We start from the raw sequence: 24920 nt of genomic DNA, 5'->3' as shown, positions 1-24920 counted from the left end.
GCGTGTCCAAACTTTTTGGACTGGAGTGTCAACTTGACTTCATCTCTTTCAATCAAAGCCACCTTCAAATCTTCAAACTGGGAATACTGTATCAAACCAACTCTGGGTCAAATAACAAGCTATTAAAAAGAATTCACTTCCTGTATACTGCATGTGCTGTAAGAAGCAGAAACGACTCGCACCAGGCTGTCAACATCTTAACTTCTGCTGTCAAAGTCATCTTTCATGTTTAAACATGGGGTGTGTACAGGACGTCTGTGGAGCCTGCCTCAAGTGGACAATCAAGGAACTGCACTGTGTTGTGCATTTCCATAATGGTTTGTGTTTTAACACAGGGCAAATAGCGAATCATAGTCGATGATTTTGGTGTCGGCACCTGAGCTGGCCAATTCAATTTGAAGCTTGCAGCCCCTCTTGACATGCCTCGAACGCACCTGATGGATAGTAATTCATGAAAATGAAAGTCAAGGCGAGCTACAGTCAGTGAGACGTCGACAAAAAAGAAGTATATATTTGAAACTCTGGTGTCGGGTTGACGGTAAAAGTAGCAGGGAGGTAAATGATCTAAAGGCAGAAAGGCGGGAAGGCGACATGTAAGTGACGGGAGCGGTTGAACTTGAAGTCTGGTTTGTTGACGTCTTTTGTATCTAAAGGGTTAAATCTGAGCAGCCTGACCTCGTGCCTTCGTGCGGTGAGACGGAGCTGCCTGGATAAATTGCTTCCCCTGCAGTGCCGCTGAAACCTAATAAAGGACATTCTGTGTAATTTTATATGGACGTCCTTATGATGATGGAATAATATTGAAATTCTATATGTGGAAGCCTTTCATTAGATTTGGCCTTTCACAAATTGACTAGATCGTTATGACCCATTTTCTAAAACTTCTCTCTGTGCCTGCGTCCTCTCCGTCACTCCAAAGAGGATGACTCAGAAGGGGAGAAAAAACAAAAAACAATATAGCCGGATAATTGATTTTCATTTTGTTTATGGGGCCATTAATTCCTTTCTCTTCTTTTCCCACGACCACACACTATCTCTCTCTCTCCCTCTGACACACACACACACACACACACACACACACACACACACACACAGAGTAAACCTCAGTGAAATCCCTCTCAGAATTAAATGCTACCCTGTTCTTGCCCAGGAGGCTTTCATTATCTTTTATTTACAAGCGGCGAAAGAATAGAAAAAGGACAAAAACAATAATAACGGCTGAACAATCCACGAGCAGTGGAAGCGAGGATGATTCGAACAAAGCAAGGTCAAAGGGATTTAAGGCCATGAAAATGAAATGTTTTTATTTCTGCAATCCGGATCAGTGCTGTTTGCTTCGGCTTGTAAAACCCACATAACACTGACACGCACACGCACGCATACACGCGTGTGCTTATTTTCTCTGACATGCATACGCGATGCATTCAGGCGCACTCTGGGAGCGCAGGTCCAGAATACAGATTAGGGCTTTGTGATGGACAAGGCTTGTTTTTCTGCAGTGGAGCTTTCCTGCCAAATTCAATATTGAAGACACACTCCTCACATACTGTATCAGACACTTTCACACAGTTTCAATGGCAACAGTGATTCATTTTCACAGTGATAAGTGGAAGTCCATTTGTAGGCAACTTTTATGTTCTCTGATAGAAATAGTTTTTGTTCCTTTTATGATGTAATTTCCTGGAACATCTTCCAAAGCTTCCTGCCCCTCCAAAACAAGTCAACTCCTGAGCTTCGATGTTACATAAACACTTCACTAAAGTGTTATTGTTCATTTGACTCTAAACAGGAACAACAGTTGGGATTTAATGGATGAACAGAGTGATGTCACTGCGTCTGTAATAGAGTTGTTACCCAGGGTTCTAGTCATTTCTGCAGTAAATGGGGTGTGTATGTGACTTCCTGTGTTTCTGCTGCCAGCCTCTTGTGGACACTTGATGAACTGCAGCGATGTGCACTTGATTGGGACATGTCTTCAACACATTTACTGAGGTCTATATTTGATCTATAAATGTCTCTGTCATGTTGTCTTTTATAAATTATTACTGTTTGTAAACGTCACGATGCAAACAATAGGGAGGGTTAGGGGTTTGATCCCCGGCTCCTGCAGATAACCCTAACCTGCTACTGCGTCAGTATGAGTCAATGTTGATGGACACTTCACATATAGCATAGATAGCCTCTGCCATCTGTGTTTGAATGTGGCGTGATTGGATGAGGCGTGAGAGCACTTTCAGCTGTCAGACCAGAAAAGCCCGATAAAAGCTCAACACCATTTACCATTTAGCTCCATGGCAGCGACTCACTGTTCGTCAAATGAAGCCCTTCAAGTGTTCAAATACATCGAATATCCAGGACTCAATTTGAGAGGTCATATGTTTGCATTATAGTTAACAACGTATGACACATGTATGTCTTTTAGTGCATGTTCATATCACCATAACAATGAATATGTGATGCCTTCTGTCAGCCCTTTGTTGTTTGTATCCTTTCGTACTTTAGGAGGAAAATCAAATGATGCAATCCCTCCTTTGTTGACGTTTCTCAGCGAGGCGAGGGTGTCTTATTAGGTCTTGTCTAAATTTTGCAAGGAAGTGTTTGTTTTAGACCAGCAGCCGATGTTGTACAATTTTAACCACAACCGCCATCATTCCCAAACGGTAATCAAGCAGTTTGTGTGCCCGGAGATAATCTGTGGGCAATAAAAAGCTAATCTGAGTGTAGCACAAGGGAAGTTTGTTTTTCTAGGTATTGTGTTTTGGATGATTTTCAGTGCAGCACAGGAATAATGCGCGTGCGTCACAATCCCCCGCAGCGGCAATATCAGTGAAAATGAAACCTCCAAACACGCAGTTAAATTAATGGCTGCTTTGAGAACATGTTTCCCCAAAATGAATCCACACCAATAAAATTAAACTGCATCCCAATGAGCCATCTGAGCTCACCCAGCTGTCTGAAGTTGGTATTTCTGTTTAACAGCAGACTGAATTCTTGAAAGGTGCTGGAGCTGGCTGCTGCTGATTAGGGGTTTTATCAGTTTATAAGCAGGAGTGAGACTCCTTGTACACAAAACACATTGGATTGGACTGCTGGAGAATTAAATATTCATTGACTTTCAGAAAAGGGGAGAAGTACTGAAAAACAGGACAGGAAGTCAGGGGGGTCAAATACTTCAATCACGTCCTGAACTGGACTTCTACATGTTTGAATGATTGCATACGTCATGACCGCTAGAAGACACGTTTCCTAGTACAAGTAAGTTCCAAGTACAGAATTATACAACTTAAATAAGCACCTGCATGAACCCAAAACACAGTGATGATTGGCGACACCTCCAGCGACACACCTCCAACCCCCCCCCCCCCCTCCCCCCCCCCTTGTGTTTGCACAAAAGGGTCCTTGTCTTGAGCTGCATTGTTGTGCTAGCAGGCTAATGTTAGCGCTCTTTAATTAGACATCCAGATAATCAGTGAATATGTTCTTCTTCTTGACTCAAACAGCTTTTATACACAAGGGGAGGAGCCGGCCGTCCCGTCCATGTAAACACAGCTCTGACAACAACACTGCCAGCAGGACTCCAGCTTCTCCCTCACTGGAGACAGTCAGGACTCACACACACATTCACACAGGACACTCTGCTGTATTTACAGGGCGTGTTACATGTCGTACTTTCTTCCTTTCATGTGATTTGTGCACTGAAAGATTTAAGGCACGCCGCGTCGGGGAGCAGCAGGGATCTTTAAGAGATGGTAAGGTCACCTTTCTGTGGTGTCTATCTTCACACAACATTATCAAGGAGAAAAAATCTGCCCTCTGCAAATCATCCTGCCTTTACCTCCGCTGCCAGGAGTCAAATGACATCAATCGCCAACCCTCCTAAGGCCTCGCCACGAGCAGCTTAAATCATTTGAAGGAAAGTGGGAAAGGTCAAGAGCTGTTTCCAACACCTTTTCAAATGGGTATTATTAAATAACCACCACTCTTAACCTCGCACATACAGCGCATTAAGGCCCTTTCTTTCCAGGGTGAACCACAAGATCCACTTACTTAGACCAGTGACTTGATTTAGCGCCCCGGGTTCATTTACGCAAATCACAAGAGGTTATGATGTGATGTACAAACCAGATTATATGAAGCGAGTCTCTGTGACTTTTAAAAAGGTTTGTTGAAGGACTTTATGCAGTATTAAGGTAACAAAAAAAGAAACTTCCAGAAGAGCAACCAACTCACAAATATAAATTCATACTTTAAGATATGAACGAAATGAAACGAGTAAGTTTGCACACCACAAGCTCCATCTATTGTTTTACCACAGTGAGATGTTTGTTCCATTGATTGAGGCACTGAGGTTACTTAGGAGGCTATCACCCGGCTTGTAATCTGTAATCTAATTTCATCAAATCCACCAGTTTTATATAAATGTCCTTATTTTACATTTATACTTACTCACGTTTTTATTTCTGACATAAGTTTGTGCTATTCAAATGGCACTTGTATTGCTTTTTTAAAAAAATATTATTTGTTTTTATTTTGCTTTCTCTTATTGTTGTTGTTGATTTATTTTCCATATTTCTTGCGGAGGTCCTTTTTTAAGGCCATACTGGGTTTTTTTCACCTCTCCCGCACTTTCTATTCTTGTGTGTGTTTTTTTTTTGGTGCAAATAAACAAATAAAGTGTAGGGCTTAGTTTTAACCATTTAGGTGCTATATGTGATATCAGCTGCTACCTCAGGATGAAATATACCAGGAACAAAGAAGGAGACCTCGCGACTATAAAAGATTATAACACTGCTTTCTTGTTTATCACTCACCTGAAGTGTTTGTAGCCATAGTTTATGAATTAGACTTTGTTTTAGGTGTTCAGATCTGTGACTCACAGCACGTTAATATTCACAACAGCCCCAGTAAAGTACAACCTTTAAAGCTCAGTGGGTGTCAAGGAGAAAATGTCTCATCATTCTGGAGCCCAAAGTAGTAATTTGTATCTTGTACTAATCAATCCTGTGCACAAGCTTCTTAATTTTTTTCCCTCAAATAAATAATTCATGATCCTGAATTACTTAATCAAGGCCTGGAATGATTGAATTCATTCCTCAAAATGAAGGCTGTGATCACATTCATTAAACGTGTCTCTTTGGCACCGTCCTTGTGTGACAGGTCGGAGGCTGCACTCTTCTTCTCTTCGCCGTCTCCTCGCTGTTTGTTGGCCTCGTCTGGTGGGTTTTTTCCAGGTCACCGTTACAATGCAGCGTCAAATCAGCTGTGAAAGTTGCGGCGGTCACTCCAAAGTGAGCTGCCTGTGTTTAACTGAGATGTTTGCGTCGACTTTTTCCTCTTTATTTTCACACATTTTGCAGAAGACGCTCGAGGAGGTGTAGAGGTAGGAAGAGGTCAGAAGTGTACCGAGCTGCTCGCCAGATTCAAAGGTTTTAAAACAATGAAATGAGTCCTTAAACTAAAAAGGTTTGAAAGGATGTAAAACGTTACGAGTGCCTCTTAAAAGACGAGCAGCGGCAGTTTGGACCTCCTGTCAGAGTGAGCCCTTGTTAACATCAACATAAAGCGCGTTACAATGTTCCCATTGGGTTAGGATAAAATCCAGTTTCACTCGCTAAAAATAAACTCCGTTTCGTCGATCTTTAACGTCACATAGCGGTTTCAAACGTGGAGGAAACTTTTTGAACAACTCCTGATATTTCAGCTGCATTTTTCACTTAATCCGGAGTCTGGATGTCTGTCAGGTCTGAGTGAGCTGAGGTGAGAACGGGAGGAGGAGTGGCGTTTACACACAAATAAAGGGAGTGTATGCGTGCCGTGCTTGTAATTAAACGGCTGCATCACATTTTCTGTTCGGCAGTATGTTCTTCTCCGCTCTTTACTACGTGTGATTCTGTCAAAGCATTGATATAAAGGCTAATATTCTCATCAGCATTGTATAGCGGACTCTGTTGCTTTGTCGGGTTCCCGGGTTTGCCCCCCCCCCCCCCGTTTTAAAGGGGTAGTCTCCTGAGGAGCTTCGAGGAGCACAGCCAGGTCAGGAGACGTTCCGGAGTGAAGATGTGGAAACGGTTAGAAATGTTTCCAAGTTTGATTGACGTTGATATAAATCTGAATCAATCCTCCCTTTTACATTTTCAAGTCTCCCACTGACTCACTGTAGTGCTTTTGAAATGATTAATGATCTGTAGAGCTGGGGGGCGGGGGGTTACAGTATATCAAAAAATAGAATTGCATTGTGGGGAAGACTGCAGTTAAGATCTTTAATTCCAAGAGCGGATGCAGGATCAGGATCCAGATGACCTGCTGTGTGTGGTCCTGCAGGATGAGGTTCTGTAGCTCGTCCCTGCGTGCACTGTTAGCGTGCGTGAACCAGCGGAGAGCGGAGTGAGGAGACTTCCTGCATCTTCGGAGGAGAAGAAAAAGGAGCAGATGTGATCCTGAATACTTTCTTTGAATGATTTCTGGGCAGTTCTGCGTGTTTATACTCAGGCTATTGAATAAATAATGACACTGGGAATTAATTTGATTCAAATGGTTAAACATGTTGTGCTGTGTGTTTGACATCTATTAACATCAATTTATTAAACATTTATAATCATCCAATTCTTTAGAGAGACGCGGAGAATGGATTCTCTAATCTGAGAAAAATAAAATTATATCATGTTTTATTCAAACCTGCAGGCTCGACAGTCTGAGCTCGTCTTCCTCTGTGGATGAGATTTGAAGCAGAAGAGTAGAAGACCACCTTAAGTTCCGTCTGTGTGTGAATTACATCACTTGACAAAGCTCTGACACCGAGCTGCCTCTATCTGCGGTTTGCTTTTTTTCCCACCTTACAAAGGAACTGTGAGCAAACAGTTTGCAGAGGAGAAGCTAAAGCTGCAAACACGCTGGCTTCTGTCAGTCAGAGCAACACATCCACTCAGAGGATGATTGTCCAAACTTAAAGCGCCTCCAACTCCTCCCACGCAGCCATTTATCGCAAACTTTCTTTTCCAACAGAACTCGTCCCACACTCATTTTGCAGCGCGTTGTGTCGAGGTGAGAGGGAATAAGAGGGAAGTGCTCGGCAGCGTGGGTGCAGCTCCTCAGCAGCTCTTCAGCGGCTCCTCAGCAGCCACGGATTTATCCGCTGTGGAAACCAGTGTGCGTTCAGAAAAGCCTTATTTCAGGCGGACTTTAAAACAGTCTGCTGGAGTTTGAATCAAGCCGTTTTCACACCCTGCACTTCTCAAGTTTTATAAATGATTTCATTCAGACTGCCCCTGAAATCCTCCTGAGTTGGTTGTTCACAACGTTGGAGACGAGCCCTCTCAGACGGGAGGGGAGGCATCTCAGTCTGCTATATGGTGTCGCACTGACAGTTTCGCTTCCTGCAGCTCAGCGCATTCACAACGAACACTGTTCTCACATCGGCTCAACCGACTTCACATGCAAAATAAACAAGGCAGCTATCAGGACAATGTGTCTGTTACAGCGGCTGTGGCTCAGTGGTACAATTGATCTTCTCTCAACTGCAAGGTCGAGGGTTCGACCCCCAGCTCATTCAGTCATATGTTGGAGTGTCATAAGCAAGGCACTGAACCCGAAATCCCTCCCAGGTTTTTCATACATGCATGGCATGACATTATGACAGTATAATCAGCCTGCTGTCTGTTCTTGTGTTAACTTTCTGCTGTCAGCATGCATGAAGTTTTACAAATGAACAGTTTTGCCTGTTGCAATCATTCCCTTCTCCTTAACTTCCCCAGCGACTGTTACCGTACCACATGACCCATGTGACACGTGTGTACTGATCTGACCGTAGACAGCATGATCCGAATTAAACTACTTTCTGTATGTGACCTGAGGAAGAATTAAGACATCTTTAAAGGGTGTAAACTAAAGCGTAACTAAAGTGGTTGATTTTAAATATGTGCTCTTTTTTCAAAGGTTGCCCTCAGCTTAGTTTTGCATGATTAAATGTGACTCTTGAAACTACTTCTCAGCTTTCGACAACACGCTGGACTCTTCTCATGCAGGGAGAGTGTTGCAGAGACGCAGGCAAGAAGTTCTGCTGCACTAAAGAAGTATAAACGGTCATCACAGACTGCTGCTATTAAATCAACAAAATGTAATTGCTGACACATTGATGAGTTTGTATTAGTTCTGCCAGGGAGCCAGCATCAGGTGTACAGATGGGAAAACACATTCAGCAACACGTCCAGATGTGCAGCTATGCAGTGAAAGCTACTCATATGACACATTTACAGATGGAGGCAACATATTGGCTGATGCTGTCTGAAGAGAAGCTCCAACAATGCAGGCTGTAGAGGAGCTGCAGGAAGAAGGCCCCCGGATGTGTACAGCACCTTTTAAAGGGCTGTTAAAAAATGCATTCAAACTGTTTATATTAGAAAAAGTTTAAGGTGGAAAAAAGCATGAAGTTATTGTTATTGAAGCTTGGATCAGTGTCTGTCCTCCTTGTCCTTTGTACTGTGTCATGCAGAGCCCTGATTGGAGGTGGGAGGTGCCAGGGGTGTGGTGAAAATGACATTATCTGAGTGGAAGTGTGAGTTTATTTACCTGGGGGGTTTTTGCTAGCGGATGTGTGCTGGTGGGCGGGAGGTGAAGGCTTTTTTTCTGTTCCTGTCTCTTCACGCTCAGTTGGACAGTCAGATGGGATTAATGGTTGGCGGTGTGTGGAGTGATGGGGTCAGTGGGACAGGGGACGAGGTGTGAAATCACTTCTCTGTAGACCGCTGACACACAGCGGAGAGGGCTGGCTGCTGGTAAACATGTCAGAGTTATCAGAGAAGTTTGATTGTATCTGTGGGTTTAAAATGAATCCCGAGCAGACACGCGTCCGTCCATTTGATTTACTCTGTTTTCTGGTCATAATGAGTCATTCGCCGTTGTTTTTCTCGATATTTCAACTCATTTATTTTCTATCTCCGATTTGCAACAGGGCAATCAAACAAACAAACTAAACCATCATGAGCTCAATAGCAGCATTGCACGTCTCCTATCATCAGGATCGGCCTTTTGAATGCTGAAACAAACTCAAAGAAACAAACTCTGGTCCACTTGAAATCAGAGTTTCAGTTCAGTGCGACTTTTAGAGGATGCATGAGCAGCATTCGGGAATTCTTCAGGCACATTCCTTTTTGTCTAAAGCATTTATCCAACAGGTTTTGAAAATGTGCAATTTTTCATCAAACACACATTTTCTGTTAAACTGTTTCCTCTGTAAAGCATTCCCGCCAGGCATTACACTCAAGCTCTTTGTTTATACTCAAAGTGCAACAGACTGCTTTTTTTTTTTTTCCAGGGTTTCTGTTGTGCCAAGTTTACACATGGAGCTTTTACTGTAGCTGCACTAATTGATTTTTCAGCTACTTAGTGGAGGTGCAACAGGCTGAAAAACACAACATCGGCACAATATCACCTTCAAGGTCTGCAAACCTGATAAACAGTCGTCTATTTGCACATCTGGCAGGGACAGAGCAACATTCCCATCCTGCTGGAGGGGTGTTTGTGAGTCTGTCACCCTTAAATTAGAGGAAGGTCTCTCTCTATTTGATAAATGCATGATATGCCATGCTCATCGGCTTACATTAGAAACTGTGTCACACTTTAGCATAAGCTTTATGTAGAAGTCATCGAAAGCTGTTCTCTTTTTAATGGCCACCAGGGGGAGACTCTATAGTTTTCACAAACAAGTCTAATCATTTTAAGGTCTAAAAAACAGTTCTCACTTGAGAAATGTTTCAAAAGAGTTCAGGGTTCCAGGTTTTTTTGCTTTTGATGACCAAAACCTCTGCACATGGGGCATTGCGCTAACCGCTAGGCTAACAGCTCCCCCTGTATGCCATAGGACAGTGGACAGTAGAGGACCTTTGAGTCTGCAAGAGAGTGGGCAATGACATGCTTGGACGATGTCAGGTGCTACCTGACGGCGAGTCTATGTGTTCACTGCAGGATCTTCTGTAAGTTGCATCTAACACACGTGATTGGAAAGTTGCTGTGCAGACATTTCAACAGGGATAGCCTCAGTAGCTTTGCACATCCACCCTCTCATCCTCCACAGAACGAGGCTGGCTGATAAATACAAGTCAGACTAATCAGTGATGTTTCAGTGTCCACGCCCACTTGTCTCTCTGAGGAGGATTTGTTGCTCCCTCTGTGCCTGTTTTGACGTAAAGTTGATAAAGGGATGACAAATACGATCTTAAGTTTGTATGTTGTGTTTTATTTTGAAATTGATCTGACTTCCTGTCCGGTTTGTTTTTTTCATTGTCGAAAATGCACTCTGTGTATTTGAACCAGGAGCAGAGTAGTGGTGCAGAGATGCATCGTGGCGCTCTCTGTGGAAACTGATGAAACTGAAATGATTGTCTCGAGTGGCAGCAAACCACAGCGAAGTGTGAGTAGCTGACTGACCGTGGGGCGCACAGAGCATGTGGAAATTATCTACAAGCACAAATCACTGAAAGTCTTTGTCTTCCCAAGTGATAAAAAAAAAACAGCATCAGTTTCATTCAAAGCGAGATCAATCTGAATCTGTAGCTTTTGTGTAATTCACTTTTGTGACACGTTCATTTCATGTGGCTCACTCCGAGACTTCAAAGCTGGAAAATGATGTTTTGGTCTGACTGTATGTGACATGCTGGAGATCTAGTCCCATCTTTTGCTTGGGCATGTTAAACCATGTGTACATAACTCTCACGGTGCATGCATTTGTGTGTGTGTGTGTGTGTGTGTTTAAGAGAAACGTTGGACAGCTGTGAAATGGGCTGTGACAGTGGCTTCAACCAGACTTACTGCCTGCCCATGGCGAGCCAGGAGCCGCGGTGGCCTTCTGTCAACACACTCCCTCCTCCTCTCTTGTGTCTGTCTCCGTCATGTTGCCTCTACAATTCCACACACACACACAAACACACACACGCACACACACCAGCAGAGTTTTACTTTATCTAATTAAGGCTGAGTGCCATTTCAGCTGCTACAGACTTCATTTTTTTCCACCCACGTGTGCACTCACCGTGGCCTGCTGCCTCCGTCACAAAAAGGAATGGATGGCTGTTGTGTTCAAGGTGACGGGAGCCGGCACTCTGGGGAGCCGACTGCACTGTACATACAGCACCAACATTCACAATAAAGGGCCGCGTGTGCTCCATGTTCCAGTCAATAAATCACTCATTTCTTCTGTTTTCGTTTCTTTCTCCTTGACTCTTTTTCTTTCTCTCTTGTTTTGTTTCGCCTGTTTTCATTACACTTTCACAGCTGTCATTCATTTATTCGTGCTTCATCATTTGAACATATTACCACTGTCAGTTCTGCTTTATTTACTCTCCCTAATTTGACTTTTTCTTTGCTGTTTCCAAACCACAGCACTTCCATTTCCCTTCCCCCTGGAATTAAATCCCAGAAAAATGTAAAAACGAAATAATCAAAATCCCTGTGACTCAATAGAAAAAAGAAAAGAAAAAAAAAGCCAATTAGTATTACCCTGCCATATGTTCATCATTTTATTAAACGGAGCTTGAGGTGTCGAAATAGTTCAGCTTTAATTGGTTGACGATATAATTTCCAATCACGTGTCGAATGTTACCGGGGACTGATCCCGAAAAGCCTGGAGATTTATTAGCCTTGCAGGGGGTGCGTTGTTATTTTTCTGACGTGCGTGTGTCACTGATCATGCCTTATTATGGCCGGTGGGCACATTTCCCCAGCTCCTCTCTTATGTGATGATCATGGAGCACAGTAATTGGCCACGCTGAGTGACAACCGACGTCTCGGAGGAGATAATGAGGCAGCCATTTTGAGCATAATGCTGACAGACACTTTGAGCAGCTAACACAATTAACTGCTGCACCGGGCAGATCAGTGGGTAAATTTATTAGCAGACTGATTCCAGATTACACAAGCATGAATATTAATCACCAACTGATTTCTGATTGAAACTTCCAAACAAGGAGGAGTGAGATTTTTTGGGGTGCTGTTGCAGATTCCGTGCGTTCAGTGGATGTTTGAGAGCGGAGCACTGAGGCATCAGAGGGGCAGAGTGGTATATATAGAAAAGAACAAAACTTCAGGTTGTTTTTATTTTGCTGGGTTGGAAAGGGGGGGTTTCAGATCGTTTCTGACGTACACGCACACAATGCCGGGGCTTAATGGATTCAGGAACAAAGCATTCAGATATGTCCTGTAATATTGTAAAGTAATGGGACGAGTGTGGCTAACCTTGTTCAGAGGACTTAATGCACCTGTGCATCCTCTGCTCCTCCACTCTCCATTAGGCAGAGCTGTCTCTGTCTTTCTCGCCTCTTCTCTCTGCTCCCCCGGTGTAACTGGAGCAGCTTTACTGGTGATTTTCACTGATGGATTCGACTATTTCAGTCTCCTGCAGATCATTATTTGTGATTATTACAAAGTGTTTGTCCCACCACGGGGGCACCAGGTACAGGACAGATTTGCTCCATCAGCTATTATCAAGCCTGCTTCGAATAGATATCCGACTTTAAGCACGAATCATTGGAGGTTAAACTTAAATGACCAAAGTTTTTAATGAGATTTTATATGCAAGCTTTTGATATATTATGTATATTTTCAACTCCAAGGCTTAATAAAATTTTTATTTATGAAAAAACATTAAACTAAGACAAAATTAGTTTTAGTATAAGTCCACTCTGATCCTGTATTTGATCATGTCTATAAACCCCTCTATTTCAGCCCTGCTCAGAACAGGCTGTTTCTGTGTCTGTGGCTTTAAATATGCAAATGAGCTGTATCTGACCACGCCCCCTCTCTGGAAGGGCTCGGGTGTTTTCTCGCTCCATGTCCTATTGTTTACAGTGAGAAGGCAGACTCAGAGGACAGAACAAACACCTAGCTGTGGGAGTGTCACCCACCTGGGGGAGGGGCTACTGCCCTTTGTGATGTCATGAAGGGAAAATGTCCAAACAGTCTGTTTGAGCACACATTTTCTGAAAAGTGGAGCAGGCAGAATATGGATGGACTTTTATGACTGGTCCTGAAGCCATAACTTTTAAAACCTTTATTGGCAGTCTTTATTCTCATCGTCTGACCAATGTGTTGCATATTTGCAAAGCTAACAGAAGAGTGGGACATATTTTGCAGCTTAGAGCCAAACTTAGAGGCTGCCATACTTGAAGAGTCAGAGGTAAGAATGTCATAAAATGTCTGTTCTTCGACTTGGCAATAACAAGTGCTAAGGATTATTTTTAAGGGCTCATAAACATGAATCACTCACATGATAACCATCAATGACAAAGCAGCAGAACTAACTCTCGGCGTGTTTAATTTAGCTTGGTCACGACTTGCTTGTCTCAGAGGCAACGTGGAGCCTGCAGCACGCCTCAGTGACACGTCTACATCCCTCCACTTCCTGACCCCAAGGGTCTCAGAGATCAATATCCAGCATGTTGGGCCCTGTTTCATTTAAGACCTCCACTGAGCGTGTCACACGCAACACCAGCACAGCTGCGTGTCTCGCTGAGGTGTTGGCTGTGCAATCAGAATGCGGTTGACCCACTCCTGAGGTTTCACTTTACAGACATGATAAGGCTGTAAACAGAGCTTAAGCAGATCTGAGCTGAAGTGTCGCTAAATGCCCTCAAAGTATTTTCACCACAGGTAAAGGAGCGTCAGTGCTTCTAAATATAACTGGGACTTAAATCCTTTGAAATGTTTGTGCTGCTAAATGGTAATTTTATAATCTGACATATTCTGAGACGCTTTAAATTCAATGCAAACTTTCTGTCTCTGTATCTTATTTCCAAGATTGTGTGAAGCAAACATTTGACAAAGACAAACAAAACACTGAGACGTGAATGCTTTCATCTTCTCCTGATGCAAACACACCAACTTCACGTTTCTTCTTGGAGCATGTGTGCAGAAGTGGAGGCTGCCTTTAAAGTCTGACAGCTCATGGATGTGTTTATCAATGTTAAGAATAAATAAGTGTTTGAGTCTAATAATTATCATAAACTTCAGTAAACCCAGGCGCTATTGCAGATAGAGACGGCCTTTGATTCTAAATCTAAACGTGTGAACAGCAAAGCTGGAACAGAATATAAGATTGTAAGTGAACACAAGTAAATTGTATCTCGAGGCCCAGGTGGCCTGGCAGATACGCCGCGCCCCCGTGTGTGGAGGCTGCCGTCCTCCAGGCGGGCGGCCCGTGTGTCGAATCTGACCTGGGTCTCCTTTCCCGCATGTCGTTCCTCGCTCTCTCTCTCTCTCTCTCTCTCTCTCTCTCTCTCTCTCTCTCCTGATTTCCTCTCTCTATCCCATCAAATAAAGGCATAAAGAAAGGATCTTAAAACTAAAAGAAATGACAGAAATATATTATATTTCACTTTGTACAATGAGGTTTTGGATAATCACATTAAGGGGGATGGCAGCAGCTCAGTCCGTTGGGATTTGGAGGGTTGTCGGTTCTAGTCCGGGTGCCTCAACACGGACGGTTTGCATTGGCTGGTTTGGCTTTCATAAGACGTACTTCTCATCCTGTTTTCTTGCTGCATCGATGTCAATCTTCTTCTATAAGTTTAAACTTTATTTAAATAGAAACCTGTTTTGTTTCCTTGCTGTTGCTCTTTAGTGTGACCGGCTCTCAGCGTCTGCACAGCGAGTCGTTTTTAGATGATTATTTGTTTTTTTAACGCTTCATATTTTTGGGGGCATCGCCCTGTTGACTGTGGTTACAGCTGCAGAAGCCACCTTCTCCCATTTCCTGTCAATAATTCATGTGAGGGGGCGCTGGTTATCCGAGTGGTTACAAGTCGCGGCCCATGTGCAGAGGCTATAGTCCGTGTTGCAATATAACTTTAACAAATAGAAGAAAAGAGTTGAGGGATAAATGTTGGGTTTTTTTTAAGTCGATATTTGAGGTTGAATTCAATCTTTAAAGGACGACGCGCTCCGTACTCAGTCAGGCTGAAATGAATGCCATCTCCAAATGTAATGAAAGTTGAGTGATAAAGAATGTGCTGCCACAGAGAGGAAAGCCAACATTAGCCAGGATTAACTGTCCATCCAGGTAACAGACACAGATGGAGGAGAGGACATGAAGACATCGGGTGAGGGACAGCTCATCTGAGATTTCTGTCGCTTCTGTGTGAAGTTGCCTTCGCAGATTGTCGGCAGCTCTCCAGAGAGAGAGAGAGAGAGAGAGTCCACTCCTCATCTCCGTCAATTATTTACTTTGTAAATACACCTGGCTGCTGCTTTTGACCTTTGAGAGAGTTTGAAGCTTTTCAGTCAATTAAGAGACATTTTTGAAGCAGATGCTGTGCCGCCGACCTCGCTCACATCTCATTGAAAAGCCTGACACGATTCCAATTTGTGGCATAAACAAACCCAAGAAAGGATGGTGGGGGGGCGCTGCCTAAAGATCACAATTATGGACCGCACGCCTCTAAAGACAAAAGCTTTTTTTTTCTTACACCAAGACAAAAAAAACACCTTTGGGAGAACATTTGCTGTCAGAAGAAAATGTGAACAACCCGGAGAATAACAATGAAATCAAGGTGTGCCTAATGAGACGGAGGACAGGAGAGAGGCTGCCGGGGAGAGAACGAGAAGCGATCTTTCACGGCGATTCATGTTCTGTCCAAAGAAAATGAGACGGGTTTTTTTTGCCATATGTCCATCTGCTACAATTAACCACTCAAGTCAGGAAAAGGGTCTCCTCAAGCGTGGAAATAATGAGAAGCGGAGAGATGGAGAGCTCTGTCGTCGGCTTCTCTCCTCCATTTGGCAGGAAGCATCCTCTCAGCAGACACTAAGAGAGCTTCTCCGGCTGCACTTATTCCATCAGGATTAGTGGGATCATGGCGGAAATCAGACTGAGGTGGCCTGCGTGTTGGAGACTACTGGATTTGGAGGGGAAGAACAAATCCTGGCAAGTGTATTAGTTGTACTTTCAGGATGCAGTCAGCCTGAGACTCTCCTCCTTTCAAATCCTCACCTGGAGTTAAAACCTTCAACAGTGTTGTCCACCAGCTTCAAGACAGACAGGTCTGCTTACATTGATGAGCACGAGTTAATCCGTAGGCGAGGTATTGATTCAGGATGCTAGAAAGTTTCTTTGCACAACACCTTTCAGACACAGCAGTCCCAGAGTGCTTCACAGACAAACGGAGGAAATCAAATCTGTCTCTTCCCTCACCTCGTGTTGGAGGAACTTTATACTTTAAGTAAAGGTCGCTCTACTTAACCAGGAACTTTCTCAAATGATCAGATATCGTCTGATCAAAGACGTAGCCTCTGGTAGTGTTGGCAAACTTGTCAGTGTTTCCCGTAAAACCAGCAATCCCCAGGAACATACGTTCAATGAGGAGAGACAAGTCATATTCAGAAAAGGTTTTATCACAATGAATAATATGAACACGGGACTTGACTGAAAGTCTTTGGCGCTTGGACTCTGTGGGATGGTTAATGTCCCCCTCATGGGGTCCAGACCCTGGTGGTGGTGAAGCTGAGGACCGGATGAGACCGGATGGATGAGGATCCCGCTGATGAAGATGGCGGCGATGGAGGAACATCACCATGAAGAAAGAATCCCATTTAAAAGGGAAGCTGAACGAAAATGAGGAAGGAACGCCGTGCCATTGGTTATCACTTACACAAGAGCTTCATTCCTTAAAGCTGAAGTCTGATTGGATGAGAACCAACAGGAGCTGGGATTCCATTGTAGCGCTCACCGCATGAGTTGCTCTTCTGCATACGGACGATTCCCACTGAAACACAAGTGGATGATGCTTCCGGCACTACAAACTCAAACCAGAATCCTGCACCGGTCTGAACATTTCCATTCAGAATTTGTGGAGAAAATTGATTCTGAATTGAACTTATGGAGTCAAAATTGGTAGTGTTATCCTAGTAAAAGGTCAAAATCAACAACTGATTACTTTCTTCTTAACTCCGGCATCAGTTTCACAACTTAACTTAAAGAAGACTGTTGCCAAGCAACGCAATCTTTTCCAATGCACTCGTACTTTGTTTTCGTTGATGCACCATAGGATCTCGTTTTATGAACACTTGACGCTTCATCCACACGTGTGTGGATAATCCGGAGCTGTTAAGGATGAGGAAACAAGGTGGTTGTTGTCATTCTTTCACACTTCAGACAGGTGAAGATCATATTGCACACATTGTTCAAAAGGTGCAGAGCACTTTCAGATGCAAACTGCACGGAGCAGGGCGACTCTTTGCAACCTGATCATAGGCGCTGTGCTTTGTGATTTAGACGGCGCAGATACTCTGAGCAAATGATGCTCAACTTTTTGGACCGATGAGTGGCCGCAATCCATTCTTGGTGAATCAGGCCCTCTGTGTTCTGTGTAGTACTGTATCTGCAGTTTTAGGCAGCATGCTGGTCATTTACTAGATTTATATTGTAGATTATGATCCTTGAATCTTGTATCATGCCAATGAAAAATGATTAAAGATTGGTGAAAAATGTAAATGATTTAAACTCCTTCATACCGCACTCTTCATCACATGCTGTGAGCGTAGAAGGATCATAAAGAGAGAAGTAGATTTCTAGGTCCAGCGCCTTCTGCGAGTCCGCCTATTCAGCACACAGCTTCTTAGCTAGGTGTGTGATGGAGGTTAGCACTCCCGCAGTAATGCCGCTCTCCTCTTTTCTTTCCTCCTTTACCTTCGCACTCTCTCGTCCTGCTGCTTTCAGCAGAAATTAGCTGCATTAGTCAGTGACTAATCGCTTCACGTTTTCTCTTCAGCTGCATTGACCGGCCAGGCCGCTGCTGTCTGAGACTTTAGGTAATGCTAGCCTTATATACGAAAGCCAGACCACCTCAATCAATAGCCGCCCCCGGGCAAGGACAGAGATGGAGGGGAGGGGAAGGAGAACAGGATGCAGCCTAATTCAATGAAATAGACATTACCCGGTGCTCGCAACGCGCCAGGGCATGAGTAATCATAGACAAATTCATTTTGGAGCCCAGAAGCCCAGTATTGCTTTAAATTAAGGGCAGAGTTTAGAGGAGTAAGGGTGCATGCAGTGTGAGCTGGTGTGAGTGGTGAGGAGAATAAAGAGATGCAGACCGAGCTCCAATCAGTCCACCGTCTTCCTCAGGCACTTAGAGCAGATGCATCCGTTTCACCTTGAAATGCAAAGATGATCTGCAAGAGGGAGGCTTCAAAAGTGATGCTCAGAGCTGACAGAGGGAAGAGAGACAAACACTGGAACATCAATATGAAAACATGCACCCATGTTTTTTTAATAAATGGAATAAAACGGACACATGACATGACTTCCTTGTTTTTCAGATATGTGAGAGTTTATACTCGAGACAGAGAGGGGGAAATTATATGGAAGAAACTGTGTGTGACGCATGAGGCTTCTGACGTCTTTGTGATTTGTTCTGCAACTCATCTCAACACGTAATGATGTTACTCAGCCTTTTAAAAAAGAAGAATTGAATTTGCTTTTTTTTTTTTTTTCAAGATCGTACCTGAAAATGTGGAAAGCAGATTTATGCACTTAAAGGTTATTTTTCTCCCATAAAATGATAAGGTATCTTTTTCTTTTTTTTTTTACCTGTAAAAGAAAAAGAGACCATCAGCCTCAAGACTGATTACTTTCATGCGTCTACATATTTTATATAACTCCATTTCCCAGTGCTAAAGAGAACATTTCAACGTTGCTTTCTCCAGATTTCGAGTACTTTACTTCATGATCTCAAAATAACAACCCTGGTTTTCCCGAGTGAACTTAATTTCATCTGAAGAAACAAAGTCATTATTGCTCATCATGAGATTATGAGATAAATAAGGACGTCCACTTTGAATATAGTTACTTGTTTGATTATTAATAGTTCTCTGTAAGTATAATGCTCTAAAGCAGGGGTGTCCAAAGTGCGGCCCGGGGGCCATTTGTGGCCCTTGAGTGGATTTTTTGTGGCCCTTGACTTCAAATCGAAGAATCAGAAGATTTTGGCCCCAGGCCTCATCAGATGGCATATTTCGTTCTTTTTTTCTTTTTCATGTTAGCGAGGGAGACCTATAAAAGCCTGACTATTCTTTACAAAAAATTAGAACACAACAGTTTCCCACTGCAATTAGTTACTGTGTATTTACATTATTTTTTGAAGAGGTCAAAATACAAAAAGTTCCTTCCAATATTTAAAAAAAACAAACAAACAAACCCTGTGGCCTGTGAGCGATTCTAACGCGACAATTTTGGCCCGCAAGAAAAAAAGTTTGGACACCACTGCTCTAAAGTTACATTTTTAGTCATGGATTTTAAAAACAAAAGAAAACCCTCGTCGATCCATGTAACACAGCGTCTCTGTGCTCTGGAGCTGGCTGTGTGTACTCTCAGGCTTTCATGTTTCAATTTGGAGATCTCTTAATTGATTAAATATTGTATATCTGCGTTTCCTCAAGCGCAAAGAAAGTATTTTTCTTCCAGTGAAATCAAGTTGGAAGGAGTTTCAAGCGGATCAGTTTATTAAATTCCAGTGATTTGTAGATACAACATGTTTTTTTTTTTGTTGTTGTTGTTTTTTGCTGCATCCATGGCTCCAATAAACTGCGTTCCAGAGCTGGTGGGAGTCTGGCGTTTCAGCCGTCACCGTTGCCAGCTGAGCAGAAATGCAGTCAATTGCCGTTTAGTTTGGAAATCGAATGTCATTTAGTCAGGAAATGAAATCCAAAAGCAAGTTGAAAAGAAGCAACCTCCATAAGTGTTTTAGTGTCTGATAAACAAAAGCAGAGCTGGAGAATTGTCCAGCGTTGGTGGATGTTTATATCTGTCTGAGTGTGCTCTTGTTTATACTGCATTTTTATTGGAATGCATGCGTGAATGCCTCCTTTTTACATCCCACTCACTTTTATCCTCTCACCGAAACATCATGAAATTCAAGCCAAGTGTACCATATCCATAAATATGTATGTCTTCTGTACTGGAGCTGGATGACGACATCGCTGGGAGTGATAATGGCCACATGCCCGCACTTTTAAAAAAAAGAAATCAAATCCCAACCTTTTTTTTTTTTTTTTTTTTTTGTTCGGTTGTGCAGGATGTGTTGTGATGAAACACACAGCTATGGGGCATCGTGATGTCTTTGAGGTCAACAGAGAAAACACGATAAACAGGGAGAACGTTGAGAGGAAAGCTGGATGAATATATTCAGAGAGGTGTGGGGGGGGGAGGTTGATGAGGTCAACGCCATGGAAACAGTGACAGCAAACATGTCTTTATGAACAGTATTCCACAGGAAGCGTCATGTGTACGTGGGTGCATGTAAATATGTATCTCTGTCTGAACTGATTAACCTCCCAGCACCTAAAAAGGCACCATAAACACAGAGGACGACAGCTTGCAGACAGGAACTATTCAAATGAGAGCTCCATCTTCTTGTCGCTGTGCAGACATGCACGCTGAGATGTATAGTTTTTAAATGTGTTATGTAATAAGTGAATATACTCTCAGAAGTCTGCGGTTGAACTGCTTAACCAGTGTTAGTACACATTTCCATGTATTCATTCAGTTTGGTGATTTATCTTTTAATTGAGTCAACCATCAAAGAGTAATCCTTGTTTTGGTTTGGAGCCAGCTGTGTGTTGTCTGAGAAAAGCTTGCTGAGGACTGAAATGTATATATTTGACATTTATGAGTCAAGACGATGTCTTCTTCATGCCTCAGACAGAATGATGAAATAAACCGTATTAGATGATACACCGTCTGTTCCTGCGATTTCTTCATTGCATTTATACATTAGAGGCAGCTAGAAACCAACAACCAGTAACAACCAGTTGTGACATTGGTATTTTTTGTGATCATCTTGAGCTATCTTTTAAATTAAATGTTTAATCCCGAGAATCTGTGACTAAAATGTTATGCAAGGTTAATCGTAAAAACGCTGTGAGGGAGGTTTACAAAGATCTCAGGAGCAGGATGTCTTAAAGGAATAATATGTGAGATGTTACACATAAATACAGAAGAAATCAGGTTGAGTGTGTTAATGTGTCTCTGAGTCCTGACTGTCTACGATGAGCGAGAGGCTCCAGTCCTGTCGGCTGCACTGTCGTCGGCTCCACCCCTCGTGTGTATGTTCGTCAAGGACTAGAGAGAAGAAGAAGAGTCACTCCTTATTCGTATGTCATGTTAAGGTCTTCAGACTACAGTCGGTCTGTGACACTTGATGTGCAATATGGAGCTACAAGCTAACTAAAGTGTGCTAACACAACACACAAACGCGTGGTTGGAGGTGTGCCGCTGGAGGAGAGCGTCTAAGGCTTCAGAGTAGCTGAGGCTCAAGTGCGACATCTACTGGATCAAAAAGTTCTTCCTTTAAACTTTCGAGAAACGTTCACTTGAAAACAGCCCGTGTCTCTTTAACATGTAACAACAACCATCTTCATTTAATGCGGGAGAAGCCTTTGTTACCTTGTCCTTCAGTAGCTTTAATTTTGAATAAGAATTTTTCTCATATGTATGACAAAGTGTTTACTCATCTTCTTCTATTCCATGTGTTACATTGCCACTGTTTCTCCATTTATATCTGGGGGGGATTAAAACGCTCCCAGGAGTTCAGGGGTATTATCTCTTCAACTGACTGCCTCTCATGACAGGTCCCTCCTCTCGCTTCAACCAAAAAGCTGTTTATTTCTTTAGCTTTATTCTACCTTCTCAGCATCAAGCAAAGCAGGAAAAGTAAAAATGACTTGCAGGGAAACATAGAGGAGAGTTCAGAATTCACTGATCTATCTGCGCGCATGTTCAGGTGCTGGAAAGAAAAGTTGGTCGATCCAGCATTCGTTACCTTCATATCGCAGATGTTACATTTGGTGCTTTCGCATGAAGTCATTTAATCTAAAAAGATGTAACACATGGCGAAGGCGCGCTAGCAGCTGCAGTGTTGCCCCAGTCCTGTCGTCGTCTGTGCAGCGTGGACGTTGAAACGCCAGATGTGGAAAATTACCCATGATGGGAGTAAACGACACTCAAGCTCGCAAAGTGAATGTGCAAACATTTCCGAATAAGAAAACGTGCACAACAATCTCAAAACTCAGTCGGGGTCTCAGGTCTTTGAGAGAGGAAGTCAAGGTCAAGGTGTGAAATCACAGTAGTGCTCAACGTTAGTGTGACGAGAAACCTCAACTTCCTGCTTCATCAACCGTTAAGATAGCAAGAAGTGCAGGCAAAGCTGCTATGTTTGTGTTTAACATTAAAAAGAGTCTCAACATGATGAGCTATTGCAAACTCAGAGAACCTACATAAGTGTAAAGCCTCAATGGTACTGATAAATTGAGGGCTCACCTGTATTGTTATTCAAATACCCGGGCAGATTGAAAGGCTAATGGAGTGAAGAATTGGGGTTATAACTCTCACAGTGCATGACTGCTCTCTAAAATAGACTCTGCCTTGAGTCACTTTGCAGACAATGCAACAGTACAACGAGCGGCTTGACTTTTTGAACTGATGACACGGGAGGGTTGTCTTTCATAGAGGTAGTTTTAGTCTCTTACTGATCTGACACCAACAAGCCGGAAGAAAGAGACCTGAATGTATGCATGTGGATCTCTTTCACCTTTACGCCTCTCTGTTTCACTTTATGTGTCTATCTATTTCTTGTTTTTGATAAGTGGACTTTGTGGTCAGTCCATCAATCAACTTTATTTGTGTAGCTGCAATTCTCAAAAAGTGCGATCTTGAGATTCTCTAAAAAAAGAGCACGTAGTTTTTATATTTGTATTCCTGAGGTGGAGGTCGGAGCAGGCCGTGCATGACTGAGGACGCCGGTAGTTGTGGGGACGACGCAGTCTGATGGTGTTGGCTGGGCGTCGGGTGGTGCATTTTCCATTCCTTTAAATTGATTTCTGCCCTTCATTTTAGTCGAGTTCAGAGCTCAAAAAGCTCAGAAAGGTATGATATGTGAGTTCAGATTCGGTTGATGTTGCACCTCAGCATCCGTCTCTCGAACCTAAATGATGTTTGTCAGCGCAAGATGATTCAGTACTTATTTCTGTGAAGTATTTCAGACCCAACAAAGACTTTTCTTAGGTTTTTGAAAGTCCTTATGGTCTTCTAATCGTGTGACGAGCCTCCACCATTTTACCTCTACGGTTTACCTGAGTGGACGAGGCCGCCTCTCCCTCCCCCCCATGTGGTCTCAAGGCCAACGGTTGGAAAGCGAGGAGGTCACATGAAGGGGAAAATAAACATATGAAAACATGTTTGAGCATCTGAGCGACAGATCAACAAGCTGAAGGAAGCCCCGCCCCTTTGGCGTAAACACAGAGCTAAGAACAACAAACCCAGAGAGAGTTTGACTTCTCTATTTTTTTTAAAGTCATTTATCAACAATACATTTAGTTTGGATACGTTTAAACGCTGCTACATGTCAGTCTAACCCTTAAGAATTGTTTCTAAATCACCCAGTTTACATTGAACAACCAAAGCTTGTTGTGCAGACTAGCCAAACTAAAGTCCTCAGCCCAAACTGAGGTAAACTTCTTGATATGACTTAATCAGGACTTATTTCCTAAAATCATTTCATAGCTTGACCTACAGTGTGTAAGACAAGTTGAGATCTCCAGACCCTTTGTTTGGATGTTGATATGTGATACATACTGTGTGCTGTCATTCATTGCACTGTGCACACTGATGCATTTTTTACACGTCTGAAGTTCCTGACAGATAAATAAAGTTGTTTGGATTAAAGCCACCTATTTGAAATTAAATCGCGGTTTGTACACAGTTCAGCGAAACACAATAAAGATGCCAGTGACAGCCGTTCTGTGCAACCGTTTACCTGCTTTACTTTTGTGCAGAAAACATCACAGCAGTATTTCAGAGGAAACATGACTGCTGCTGTCAAGAGCTGTACATTAAACTCATCAACCTGAGCTGTGAAAATGTAAGAGCAATGCAGCCTGCCTGGGTTTAAGCCTCAAATGAAACTGCAACTTTTGTTGGCTCACATCGGCTCCTCGATATTGTCGGGATCAACCAGTTTCCAGTGACAGGAGAATTATAGGTCTGTGCAGCTCACGGTGCTGCTCTGGCACTGAAGTGCAGCAGCTCAGTGCCCAACACAAAGGAGAATATCTGAATGTAGGGCTGCATGTTGAGCAATTAATTAGGTTAATTTAGGCCCATTATCCAAGTTTCCAATTGCATAACGCAAGTCTGAGCGCCACCCGAGTACACAGACGCATGATACCAGCCCTTCAATACAAGAGCAGTGCACCACTTAAAAGTAAAACCAAATTAAGATTTTAAAAATTCTTCAAATGTCAAAGTCTGTATCTCAGATGAGCAGGTCTGTGATTTTTTGTTTTTGGTGGTCGGCCAGTTCAGGGGGTTGAATTACGAGTTGACATGTTGTTGAGATAAGTTTAAACTAGGTACAGGAATAGGAACAGGAAATGCTACCATGCAGCTACGTGAGAAATAATGAATATCATTTCAAAACATTTAAATCTGTTATTGCAGTAATTGAACTCAGAGTCACAGTGTGTCAAAGTGTGCATGGCAGCTCCTGTAACTTCAGTCAGTATGTTTACATGCAAAGTTCAGATGAGCTACGGTCACAGCTTGGTTCGGTCATTCTTTGTCCCAGTACACATGAACTGGGAAATAACTGATCCTTTGACAGAATTCTGCTCTGGTAGGTCTTCCCAGCGCTCTTCCTTTTTAGTGCGGCCTCTCCGAACACACAAGTTGAAAATCTTAAATCTTTGCAGAAGGGCGCTGGCTGTGTAATAGTCCCTTTATTTTTGCCTCTTACGGATTTTGTCTTACATCGACAGTTAAAAGTAACGGAGCAGTGACCGTCGTTAACAGACTCTTTGCTGATCAGATTGAATGTGTTTGGGGGGGTTATTGGAGGGGGGGGGGGGGTCTGAGGCCACATGGGGCCCCTAGTGTGCCTGGT

The 24920-nt window shown here is 43.0% G+C and overlaps 1 protein-coding gene across 1 annotated transcript in view; it reads left to right on the top strand.

Moving 5' to 3' along the window:
* LOC306821928 (receptor-type tyrosine-protein phosphatase gamma-like) overlaps positions 1–24920 on the top strand; it is a 377123-nt gene that overhangs the window by 209143 nt on the left and 143060 nt on the right. The window lies entirely within an intron of this gene.

Source organism: Symphodus melops (assembly GCF_947650265.1).
Source record: "Symphodus melops genome assembly, chromosome: 4".
NCBI classification, from domain to species: domain Eukaryota; kingdom Metazoa; phylum Chordata; class Actinopteri; order Labriformes; family Labridae; genus Symphodus; species Symphodus melops.
This window is presented reverse-complemented; position numbering and strand designations above follow the sequence as displayed.